Source organism: Tachyglossus aculeatus, chromosome 12 (genome assembly GCF_015852505.1).
Source record: "Tachyglossus aculeatus isolate mTacAcu1 chromosome 12, mTacAcu1.pri, whole genome shotgun sequence".
Taxonomy (NCBI): domain Eukaryota; kingdom Metazoa; phylum Chordata; class Mammalia; order Monotremata; family Tachyglossidae; genus Tachyglossus; species Tachyglossus aculeatus.
In genome coordinates this window covers 23,187,992-23,198,968 of record NC_052077.1, presented here as the reverse complement: position 1 = coordinate 23,198,968, position 10,977 = coordinate 23,187,992, and the positions used below count along the sequence as shown (strand labels likewise).

The window sequence follows — 10,977 nt, the reverse complement described above, 5'->3', positions numbered from 1 at the left end:
ACAAACATTGACTCGAGTTTTGTTCTTGTGTTGATATCTAAGGCCATATATTATTTTCTTTAACTTTTGGAAATGACACTACTAACTGCTTAGCCTTATCTTTGCATGCAAATGTGACTGAAAATGATCCATGCAGGAGCAACACACTTTCCTGCCTTATTTACAGATAAAGGATAGACTCCTTGAGGCTGGCAGGTTTGTCCTACATCTTGCCTATCTCTTTTCAATTGCCTTCTTAGTTCCAGATTGTCTATTGCTATCTCTTTTATCTCTATGTGTCTGCATGTTTGTGTTCTTGGCACATGTCCCATTCTACGTGTGCTCCCTTTAAGGTCTGTGTTTCTGTGTACACGTTTCTATATAACCCCTCTCCTGCTTTCTGCCCTCTGACCTGATCTGTCTGTCTTGTCTGTCTGCTGCAGTGGTCTCCCAGAGGTCCACTGCTACACCTCATTGGTTGAGACTGTGCTTCACCATGTCCAAAAAATATTTTTTTCTGCCCTCAGGGATTATGTAGAACTCCCTTTCAGTTCTCCATACAATGCTTAAGTGTCCCATTGTCGTCCATTTTCCTCACATGTCTACTGAGCCATGCTGTGTTGCTGGAAGCAGTGTTTCAATGCTGGAGAGCTGACGACATTTGAGATCTCATGGTTGATCATCCTACTCTGCCAATTGATGTTGCATAAGGTTCTGAGGGTGCTGATGAAACCAGTCCAGGAGCTTGATGTGTCTTTGGTAGAGTGATCACTGCACCTTGGGGACCTTCACCTTGGTACCTAGCTTGTTGTCCTGCCGTCTCCACACTGGAATGTCTCTATGTATTGCCGACTTGCACTTCCCAAGCGCTTAGTACAGTGCTCTGCACACAGTAAGCGCTCAATAAATACAACTGAATGAATGACTATGCCATGCTGTCCTTTTTTATCGTTTTCTCTGTTTTGGCAGCACACGGCTTACCCGATTGCTTCTGCTACCTGAAATTTATTTCAATGACTGTATCCCCCTGCTGGATTGTAAACTCTCTGAGGGCAGGGATTGAGTCTTCATACTCTACTGTACTCTCTCAAGTGTTTAATACAGTGTTCTGTACAGAGAAAATGCTCAGTAAACACCATTGATGATAATGATGATAGATCAAAGATTAGGACAAGGTAGAAGAAAAAAAGGAACAATTTAATAAAAATATTTAATCAGTTCTTAAACTGTGCTAAACACTGAAGTAAGTTATACAATTCCTGTCCTGTACAGGTCTCTCAATCCAAATTTGTCCTAATTTCTGTTTAGAAAAGGATACTTTTCAATATGCATGCTGGTAAATGCCAGAGATCAAAACAGTGGTTAATAGATGGATATGGTGACTTAATTGTTTTGGGGGACAAAGTTGACACCATACTGAAGAGGAAGGAAAATAATCCATTGGCATAATCTGTGAGCATAACATACATTTTACATCCAACTGAGCAGTTCTTTTCCTCACTATCTGTCTGGCAGAATCTCCTGACACATAAAACCCAACATCTTATTTTGCCGAGCTCTGAAACAGATGTGAAACCTGCCTTTAAATCACAATAGCAGGAGTGAGGAATCTGGGACCTTCTCTTAAGAGTTGTAGAACAGAAATTGAATTGAGAAGATGATCTGAGTCTTGGTAAGTGGGCCCCAAAAGTCCGTGATTTGGATTTGTCAAATATATTCCCTGCTGGTGCTCTGGAGAAGAGAACCAGAAGTCTCTGAGTAGTAGGATGTGCTAATAATTACCAAACCAGAGAGCTTTTCAACTCAAACTCTCTTGAGGCCCATACCTGGTCTCTAAGCAGTCTCCAGAAGGCAGTCTGGGCTCCGCACAGGTCCAGTATCCTATTCCACCATGGCCATGGTCCAAACAATACAGACTGGCAGACTCTGGAAACATGGGTCTTGATATCTCATGTCATCACAGTATGAGTCATCATCATCATGTGCAAGCCTGCCTCTTGCCAAAACAAAGATGGGCCCTTAGATTGCAATTGATTATTTTGGCTTCTCTGATTTCTATAAAGACCTCATTGTGGAAGTCATCTGCTCCCCATTTCTAATCTGGCAACTCCCTTCTCCTCTTCCTCATGCTTTTCCTTTTCCCCCATGTCTTTTTCCTGCTTCCTCTCTCTTACCTGCTCTCTCTCTCTCTCTTTCTCTCTCACACACACACACACAAACACACACACACTTAAAAAATGTCCAGCTCATGCTGCTTCTCCAAACACAAAAAGGTTATCTTCAAGGCAAACTGAAAATGGGAAAGCCATCATTGAAGTCACCTAATGGCTCAGCTTAGAGCTTAGTTAAAACAAAGTTAAAGGTAACAATGGGGGAAAGCACTTTTGATCAACAAATATTTGGCAGCCTCTTCATCCTCTTTCCCTGCAGTGTAGAAGACTCCAGGTAAAAATCTCTAGAAATCCATCAGAGTCTAATTGCTGACTCCTCACCTCAGTGCAAGGCACTGAAGTTAAAGATGGCTGCCACAAAACAAAAACATTTCCTTCATCATCATCAATGGTATTTATTGAGCAATTACTATGTGCAGGGCACTGTACTGAATGTTGGGGCAAGTACAAGGCAACAGAGATGAAAGACATATTTCCTGCACAGAACAAGCTTGCTAGAGAAGCAGCGTGGCTCAGTGGAAAGAGCATGGGCTTGCGAGTCAGAGGTTGTGTATTCTAATCCCAGCTCCGCCACTTGTCAGCTATGTGACTTTGGGCAAGTCACTTAACTTCTCTGTGCCTTAGTTACTTCATCTGTCAAATGGGGATTAAGACTGTGAGCCCCAGGTGGGACATCCTGATCACCTTGTATCCCCCCCCCCGCCCCCGAGTTTAGAACCACATAGTAAACACTTAACAAATACCATTATTGTTATTATTATTATTAAGAAAAATAATGCCTTCTCTGTATAAGATGAAACTTCAGACTTTTTGTCATAAAGTTGCCCAGTGTGAAAACGCTGAGTTTCTTTTCAGAACAAGGATTAAACACACTGCCTTTGGTCCTCATGATCATTCAGTCCACTCTATATTCCAGATTCAGCTGTTTTGGCAAAGGAAGAGTTACTGGCTCTCAATAACTCCATGCTATTCATCGCTTCTATCCAGACATTTGATTGTTTCTATTTTCAGATCAACACATTACATTTGGTGTCAGTCACCAAGAAATATTGAACACGTCACAGATATGTTTACCTTTCCTCTCAGGAAGCAGATTGTGATTTCAGCCAAACCCAAGGTCTGTTGGCCCAAAAAGGTTAATTGCCCACGAGCGCATCAGAGGAGCCAGAGAGACTGTGCTCAGCTCAGCGGGGAATTATAATGCCCCGGCACTATTATTTTCCAGTGATAATCACCCCCACCCACCCTGCCCCCCACCTGCCCCTGTTTACTATTTAGTTATTAAATCATGTATCTGGGAATGTGTCTCAGATCACAGGCCCACATGGATTTTCTACAAGTTGTCAGAACTGGGCAGAGAAGCAACTCAAATGGCCAAGAGAGAGCTGGACAAAGAAGCAGAGCTTGGGCAAGAGAGGAGAAGGCTTAAAAGAATCAGAGCGAAAAGTGATTCAGGGTCAAGGAACAAACTGGTTCCAGGAATCATAAGAAGAAAAGAGCTGAGGGAAGAAAGCAACTGGAGAAAGAAGACAGAAAAAAAATAAAATTTGAAAAGAGAGAAGGGCCATGAAAAGACAGATGGAAAGGGAAACAACTCTTCTTTCACTTCAAAATTCAAGAAGAGTTCCGTTTCCATTGAATTTCTTTAGTTTAGTCTGTACCCTGGATTACTTTTACTGCTTAGACCCAGCAGTTGGAGAACACTTCTTTGCAATCTTCCCATGGCTCCAGCCATAACGAGAGGCTTTCGATCCAGCCCAGATCTTCTCAGAAATTCAATAATCTTTCTTGGGAGAGCTCCAGTCCAACATCTCGACCAGAAAGGAGACAAGCATGCCTGTCAAATGAAAGGACTCCTTTACACGGGAGTTTTGCTGAAATCCCTTTAGGATCATGTCACAAAACATGAAAGTTGATGTGCTCTCTTCCTGAATGTTTTTGGTGCTGTCCAAGGAATAGCTGATCTTTCTGGGCTCTGTTTACCTGGGCTTCCTCCCCACTCCACCAGATCTCTAATCTACCTGAGAGCAACACTCAGCACCTCCTGCCCAGGTGTCTACAAAACGATTTGTAGGCTGGATCAGAAACCCAAGGGCTCTTTTTTATGATATTTGTTAAACACTTACTATGTTCCAGGCACTGTACTGAGCTCTGGAGTAGATACAAGCTAATCAGGTTGGACACAACCTTGGTAAAGTGCTCTGCATACAGTAAGCACTCAATAAATATGATTGAATGAATGAATGAATAAATGAATAACCAAGAGTTGACATTATCTCCGGTCATTTAACGATGGCCATGTTAAGGCACAGTCATGAAGACTGGAATCTGCACGACTGCAGTGCTAGTGGTTTGCATAATGCCACTCACACTCTCTCACTCCATCACCCGTGTTCTTCTGGGTCAATTGATACAAGTAAGAAGAGGTGGGCAGAGACTAGTCTTCTTCTGTGCTCTTCTTCCCAGAATCTGTATTTCACCTTTCCTTTTTCTACTTGTGTAGAGCCTCTCAGACCCTTTCGGGATCACACCTGGAGAGTTTCCAGTGCTTTACCAGTTTCGACTATGGGAGGGAGAGCCAAGCGGAGAAGGCAGATCCATTCCATTCCTAGCTTGGCCAGTGGCTAGCGAGTGGAAGGCAATCTGCTAAAAGTCAAAACTCACCTGTGCTGGGCAGCAGCAGCATGGGAGAGTGTTGAGGGTGGAGATTCAAATTCACTGCGGGAAGGAGAAAAAGGTAGACCACTTTGGTATTTTTACCAAGAAAACTCTATGGATCCACCACCAGAACGATTGCAGATGGAGGTGGGGCGTTTTCAGAGAGATGTGTCCATGGAATCGCTATGGGTCGGAGATGACTAGACAGCATAAGAGAAGAACCTCTGGCCTCTAATCACTTGCATTACACTGCACTAAACACTGGGGTAGATACAAGCTAATCGGGTTGGGCACAATCTATATCCCACATGGGGCTCACAGCCCTAGTCCCCATTTTACAGATGAGGTAACTGAGGCACAGAGAAGCGAAGTGAAGCCCAAGGTCACACAGTAGACAGGTGGTGGAGGGGGAATTTGAATCCAAGCCCTTTGACTGCCAAACCCTTTGCGTCCCAAGCCCAGGCTCTTTCCACCATGTTATGCTGCTTCTCCCCTTCAGGGCTTAGTTTCACTGCCTCCACCCCTGTGGGAAAAAGAAAGCAGCGAAACAGGATGCAAGCCAGAGAGGGGAGCGCACCAGAGGGTGAGAAGCTCCAGGGCTCTCAGCCACGGTCACTTCCCCCGTCTTCCAGTCACATACCACTTTATCTCTCCTTTCCCTCAATCCCTCTTCTACTTGCCATGATTGCAGTTGCTAGGATAGCGTGGAAAGGAAGCAAGAAAGGAAGGGGCAATGCCCCATTTGCCCTTTGGGCTGCTCTGGTTCAGCCTAAATGGCCAAGCACATCTGTGATGTGGTTAGAATAAAACTGTGTGAAAATTAACAGAATCGAATGAATCAATGCACAGTTATTTTGTGGTGATCAAGAGGAAGGCTTTTAGGCCTGGGAGATCAAGAAAATCTGAGCCTGTTTGCTGGCTCATTAACAAGTCTTCCCTCCCACATACTCTTTGTGGTATTTAAATACTGGAGTCTAAAGAGGCAATATACCAATCCCAAGGCTGGGTTCTGGCCCTGGGCTCCAGTCCCTAAAGGCAGCATTAGTGAGGATGCAGGAGCAGGAAGGTGGGGAGGGGAGATGGTGAGGCGAATATAAGAGAAGGAATGAAGAAAATCAGGTGAGGAGAATATAAGAGATGGAATGAAGGAAATCACTGGGAAGCAGGATAGAATCCTCAGGTGCTGTCCAAGTCTGCTGCCAAGCTATCATATAAGTCATCTTACACCTTCACAGCCTCCTTAGTGATTAATGAGGATTTGTGTCCCTGGGAAAATTCCTCCCCCACAGGGATACTCAACCATCCAACTCTGAGCATGATGAGAATGAGATGGTGGTTGGCTGATAGGGCAGTGACCTAGTGGAAAGGGCTTTATTACTTGCCTGCTGTGTGACCTTGGGCAAGTCACTTATCTTGCTTGTGCCTCACTTTTCTCATTTGTAAAAATGAGGTTAAAATAAGTGTTCTCCCTCCTACTTAGACTGTGAGCCCAGTGTGGAACAGGAACTGTGTCTGATCTGCTTATATTGTGTCAGCCCAGTGCTTAGTACAGTGCTCTGCACATAGTGAGCACTTTAATAATAATGATGATAGTTGCAGATTTTATTATTATTTCCTGACTACGGGCCCGAGAGCCCAGGCCTTCATGCAGAGAAGCAGCATCCCCTCCCCACAGCACTTGAATATATTTGTACAGATTTATTACTCTATTTATTTTACTTGTACATATTTACTATTGTTTATTTTGTTAATGATATGTATATAGCTATAATTCTATTTGTTCTGACGATTTTGACACCTGTCTACATGTTTTGTTTTGTTGTCTCTCTCCCCCTTCTAGACTGTGAGCCCATTGTTGGGTAGGGACCATCTATATGTTGTTGACTTGCACTTCCAAAGCACTTAGTACGGTGCTCTGCACACAGTAAGCACTCAATAAATACAATTGAATGAATGAATGGATGGATGGATGGAAAAAGCCCGGGCTTGGGAGGTCATGGGTTCAAATCCCGGCTCCGCCACTTGTCAGCTTTGTTACTTTGGGCAAGTCACTTCACTTCTATATTCTTCAGTTACCTCATCTGTAAAATGGGGATTAAGACTGTGAGCCCCACGTGGGACAACCTGATCACCTTGTATCCTCCCCAGCACTTAGAACAGTGCCTTTCATTCATCCAATTGTATTTATTGAGTACTTGTGTGCAAATCACTGAACTAAGCGCTTAGGAAGTACAAGTTGGCAACATATAGAGACGGTCCCTACCCAACAACGGGCTCACAGTCTAGAAGGGGGAGACAGACAACAAAACAAAATATATTAACAAAATAAAATAAATAGAATAGTAAATATGTACAAGTAAAATAGAGTAATAAATCTGTACAAACATATATTCAGGTGCTGCAGGGAGGGAAAGGAGTAAGGCAGAGGGGATGGGGAGGGGGAGGAGCAGACGAGGAAAGAAGGGGCTCAGTCTGGGAGGATCTCCTGGAGGAGGTGAGCTCTCAGTAGGGCTTTGAAGGGAGGAAGAGAGCTAGCTTGGCGGATGTGTGGAGGGAGGGCATTCCAGGACAGGGGGAGGATGTGGGCGGGGGCTCTATGGCGGGACAGGTGAGAACAAGGCACGGAGGTTAGCGGCAGAGGAGCAGAGGGTGCGGACTGGGCTGTAGAAGGAAAGAAGGGAGGTGAGGTAGGAGGGGACGAGGGGATGGACAGCCTTGAAGCTGAGAGTGAGGAGTTTTTGCCTGAAGCGTATGTTGATTGGTAGCCAGTGGAGATTTTTGAGGAGAGGAGTAACATGCCCAGAGTGTTTCTGCACAGAGATGATCCAGGCAGCAGCGTGAAGTATAGATTTAAGTGGGAAGAGACAGGAGGATGGGAGATCAGAGAGGAGGCTGATGCAGTAATCCAGTCGGGACAGTATGAGAGATTGAACCAGCCGGGTAGCGGTTTGGATGGAGAGGAAAGGGCGGATCTTGGTGATGTTGCGGAGGTGAGACCGGCAGGTTTTGGTGACAGATTGGATGTGAGGGGTGAACAAGAGAGCAGAGTTGAGGATGACACCAAGGTTGTGGGCTTGTGAGATGGGAAGGATGGTAGTGCTGTCAACAGTGATGGGAAAGCCAGGGAGAGGGCAGGGTTTGCACATAGTAAGCAAGTGCTTAACAAATGCTATCATTATTATTGTTATGCAGAACATCCTGAGGGTCAAAATGTGAGAACAGACAAGAAACTGACTAGAAAGTATACTTGCCCTCAACATAGGAAGTGATATAATCTTCAGAAGTTTTGCAGTTCCAAGGACAGTTGTTGGTTTTATATGGCTTGGACAATTGGCTGAGAAAGGAGTTTGATCATGCCTATTGTTTCATCACTTCACAATCACACACTAAGTGTTTCCATGGCCTTGAGATGGCCACGTTGCCAGGCATACTATATCTAAGAGAAAATTGTTTTCAAACCCTCTGTACATTTTCCCTATCAAGTGAGGGTTCTTCTTTTTCCAAAGGTTGATAAGCTTCACAGTATACGGTTTTCCAAGGGATAGTTATGCCTTTAGGAAAACTGAAGCTGCATATTTATGTCCCCAGTAGTCAGGGAATTGTTTATTTTATTGTGGCCACACCTCGTGTTTAATTAGCCAACCTACTCTGTGATTCTGGTGTTCGTTCAGGAGGTAACTAGCATCACTCTACAAAAGGCAAACCTCTCCATGGTTCCAAGCAGAGGGAAGAGGAGAGCAGGCTGGACTGTAAGCTCCTTATGAGCAGGGAACTTGTCTACCAACTCTGTTACATTGTACTCTCCCAATCACTTAGTACAGTGCTCTGCTCACAGAAAGCACTCAATAAATATGATTGATTGATTGATTGATTGAAAGTATCCATGGGGCTCACATCCAGGTGTTGTTGAGTCAATTAGTAGAACAATGGTTCTTTCATGGGTGGAAGGGATTTCAATTTCATCACAGGCTCCGGAAGACAGGCCAGAGAGTGGGACAGAGTTGGTCTCTACAGACCTAACAGAAGGGAGGGTTGGAGGGACCAGTCTTCCACCTTGCAGCATAGGAGATTGTTGAATTGCACTCTTCCAAGAGCTTAGTACAGTGCTCTGCACATAATAAGTGCTCAATAAATAAAACTAAATAAATCAATTTAATTATAAATTAATCAATAAAACATAGAATAGGATAGGGAAGCAGCATGGCCTCGTGGAAAAGACACTGGACTAGGAATCAGAGGACATGGGTTCTAATCCTGGGTCCACTGCTTGCCTCCTTGGTGACCTAGGACAAGTTGCTTAATTGCTCTGTGCCTCAGTTTCCTCAACACACAGTGAGCACTCAATAAATATGTTTGAATGAATAAAATGGGGATTTAAATACCTGTTCTCCCTCCCCCTTAAAGTGTGAGCCCCTCACATTACAGAGACTATGTCATCTGGTATCTGCTTCAACACTTGACATGTAGAAAGTGCTTAGATACTACAATTAGTAAAATCAGCGAAGGGCAAAGAGGGTGCCTGGGTCTTCCTGGGAGAGAGAGAGGGACTGTACAGCTTGCAGGTTGGGAAGAAGGAGGTGATCGCTACCCCAGAGAACTTCTGCAATACAAGCAGGCCCTGATTTACAACTTCTCGACTTAAGACGAAAAGCATTCAGGCTTCTACATTTACACCCTGTTTCAGCTTTACAACTCATAAGTTTCAGCTCTACAACATTAGTTTCATACTTGGCCCAACATCCAATAGAGCATGGATAGAGCATGGAGCTGGGAATCAGAGTATCTGTGTTCCAATCCCAGCTCTGCCACTTGTCTGCTGTGTGACCTTGGGCAAATCACGCAACTTTTTTGTGTCGCAATTACATCAGTTGTAATATGAGGGTTGAGATTGTGAGTCCCGTATGAGACAGAGACTGTGTCCAACACAATTTGCTTATATCCACCCCAGTGCTTAGAACAGTGTCTGGCACATAGTAAGTGCTTTAACAAATGCCACAATTTATTGCTATTATTATTAATAATTATTATTGTTGTTGTTGTTATTATTGTGAGAGCTGTGCTACTAACTACTGCCCAAGTAGGGAAATGGTCTCCCAGCTGATGGGAATTGTCCCTCAGTTCTCCCCACCCTTGATGGCTCCCCCAGCCTCCTCTGCCCCAACAGGAGAACCCACTGAAAATCCAGAATGCGAGCTTTGCCTAGACTTTGTCCCACACTGTTGCTCAATTGACTCATGCCCACTAATGTAATTTCACTAACAGAAACAGGAATGCCTGGAGTCTTGTCATCAGCTAGGGTAGGTGTATTTTTGCTTCCCAGAGCCCACCCCCACCAGCCAACGCTTTTATTTGTCCATGCCAATTCCCTCTCTTTGGACAGGCCCTCTCATAATTAGGGCAGGCACTGCAGATTTTGTACCACAGTGAACTCTCAAGTGGTATGATTTAGGCTACATTCAAATTAGCTTCGGCTCTCTGCTCTTGATTTTCCCCTCCTGTCTGCTGCTTGAATTCTCTAAATCAGAACTAGGAGTCCCCCCACCCAACCCCGTCCTATCGCCCTTCCCTCTGGGCTCCAAGGACCAGTTCCCCTTTGCGTGAAAGCCAGGCTCAGGAGCAATTCATCCATCACGTTCTCCCACCCTGAGAGAGCCAACATGTCTAGTCAGCTCTGGCTCTGGGCGCCAGCCAAAAACCAAGTAGGAGAGGCTGTGTACACATGTCTGCAGCCTTCAAAGGGTTAAACATGTAGTGACAAAGTGATAAACTTCTGTAGTAGCAGTCAAGACCCTGGGCCAGGTTAATGTGTGTTGGTGGAGAGGGCTGAAATGACTGAAGAGGCCCCCTTATCATCTCTACCACAGACCTATTATGTGACTTGGGAAAGTGCAGGCACAGAGCAGCTAGGTCTTGAGCAGAAGGAAAGGCCAGAATCCCTGGCATTAGGCATTAAAATGTTTCAAGAGAAGCAGTGTGGCCTAGTGGAAAGAGTACAGGCCTGGAGTCAGAGGACCTGGGTTCTAATCCCAACTCTGCCCCTTATCTGTTGTGTGGCCTTGGACAAATCACTTAACTTCTTTGTGCCTCAGTTCCTTCATCTGTAAAATAGGGATTAAGGTTGTGAGCCCTGTGTAGGACAGGGACTGTGTCCAACCAGAATATCTTATAT

At 44.7% G+C, this 10,977-nt stretch overlaps 1 non-coding gene across 1 annotated transcript; it reads left to right on the top strand.

Moving 5' to 3' along the window:
* The first annotated feature begins 4,663 nt into the window (after positions 1 to 4,663).
* On the top strand, positions 4,664 to 4,804 carry LOC119935932. Its single transcript, XR_005453530.1, has one exon. It is a non-coding gene; the product is annotated as a small nucleolar RNA SNORA7 (small nucleolar RNA).
* The last annotated feature ends 6,173 nt before the right edge of the window (positions 4,805 to 10,977 follow it).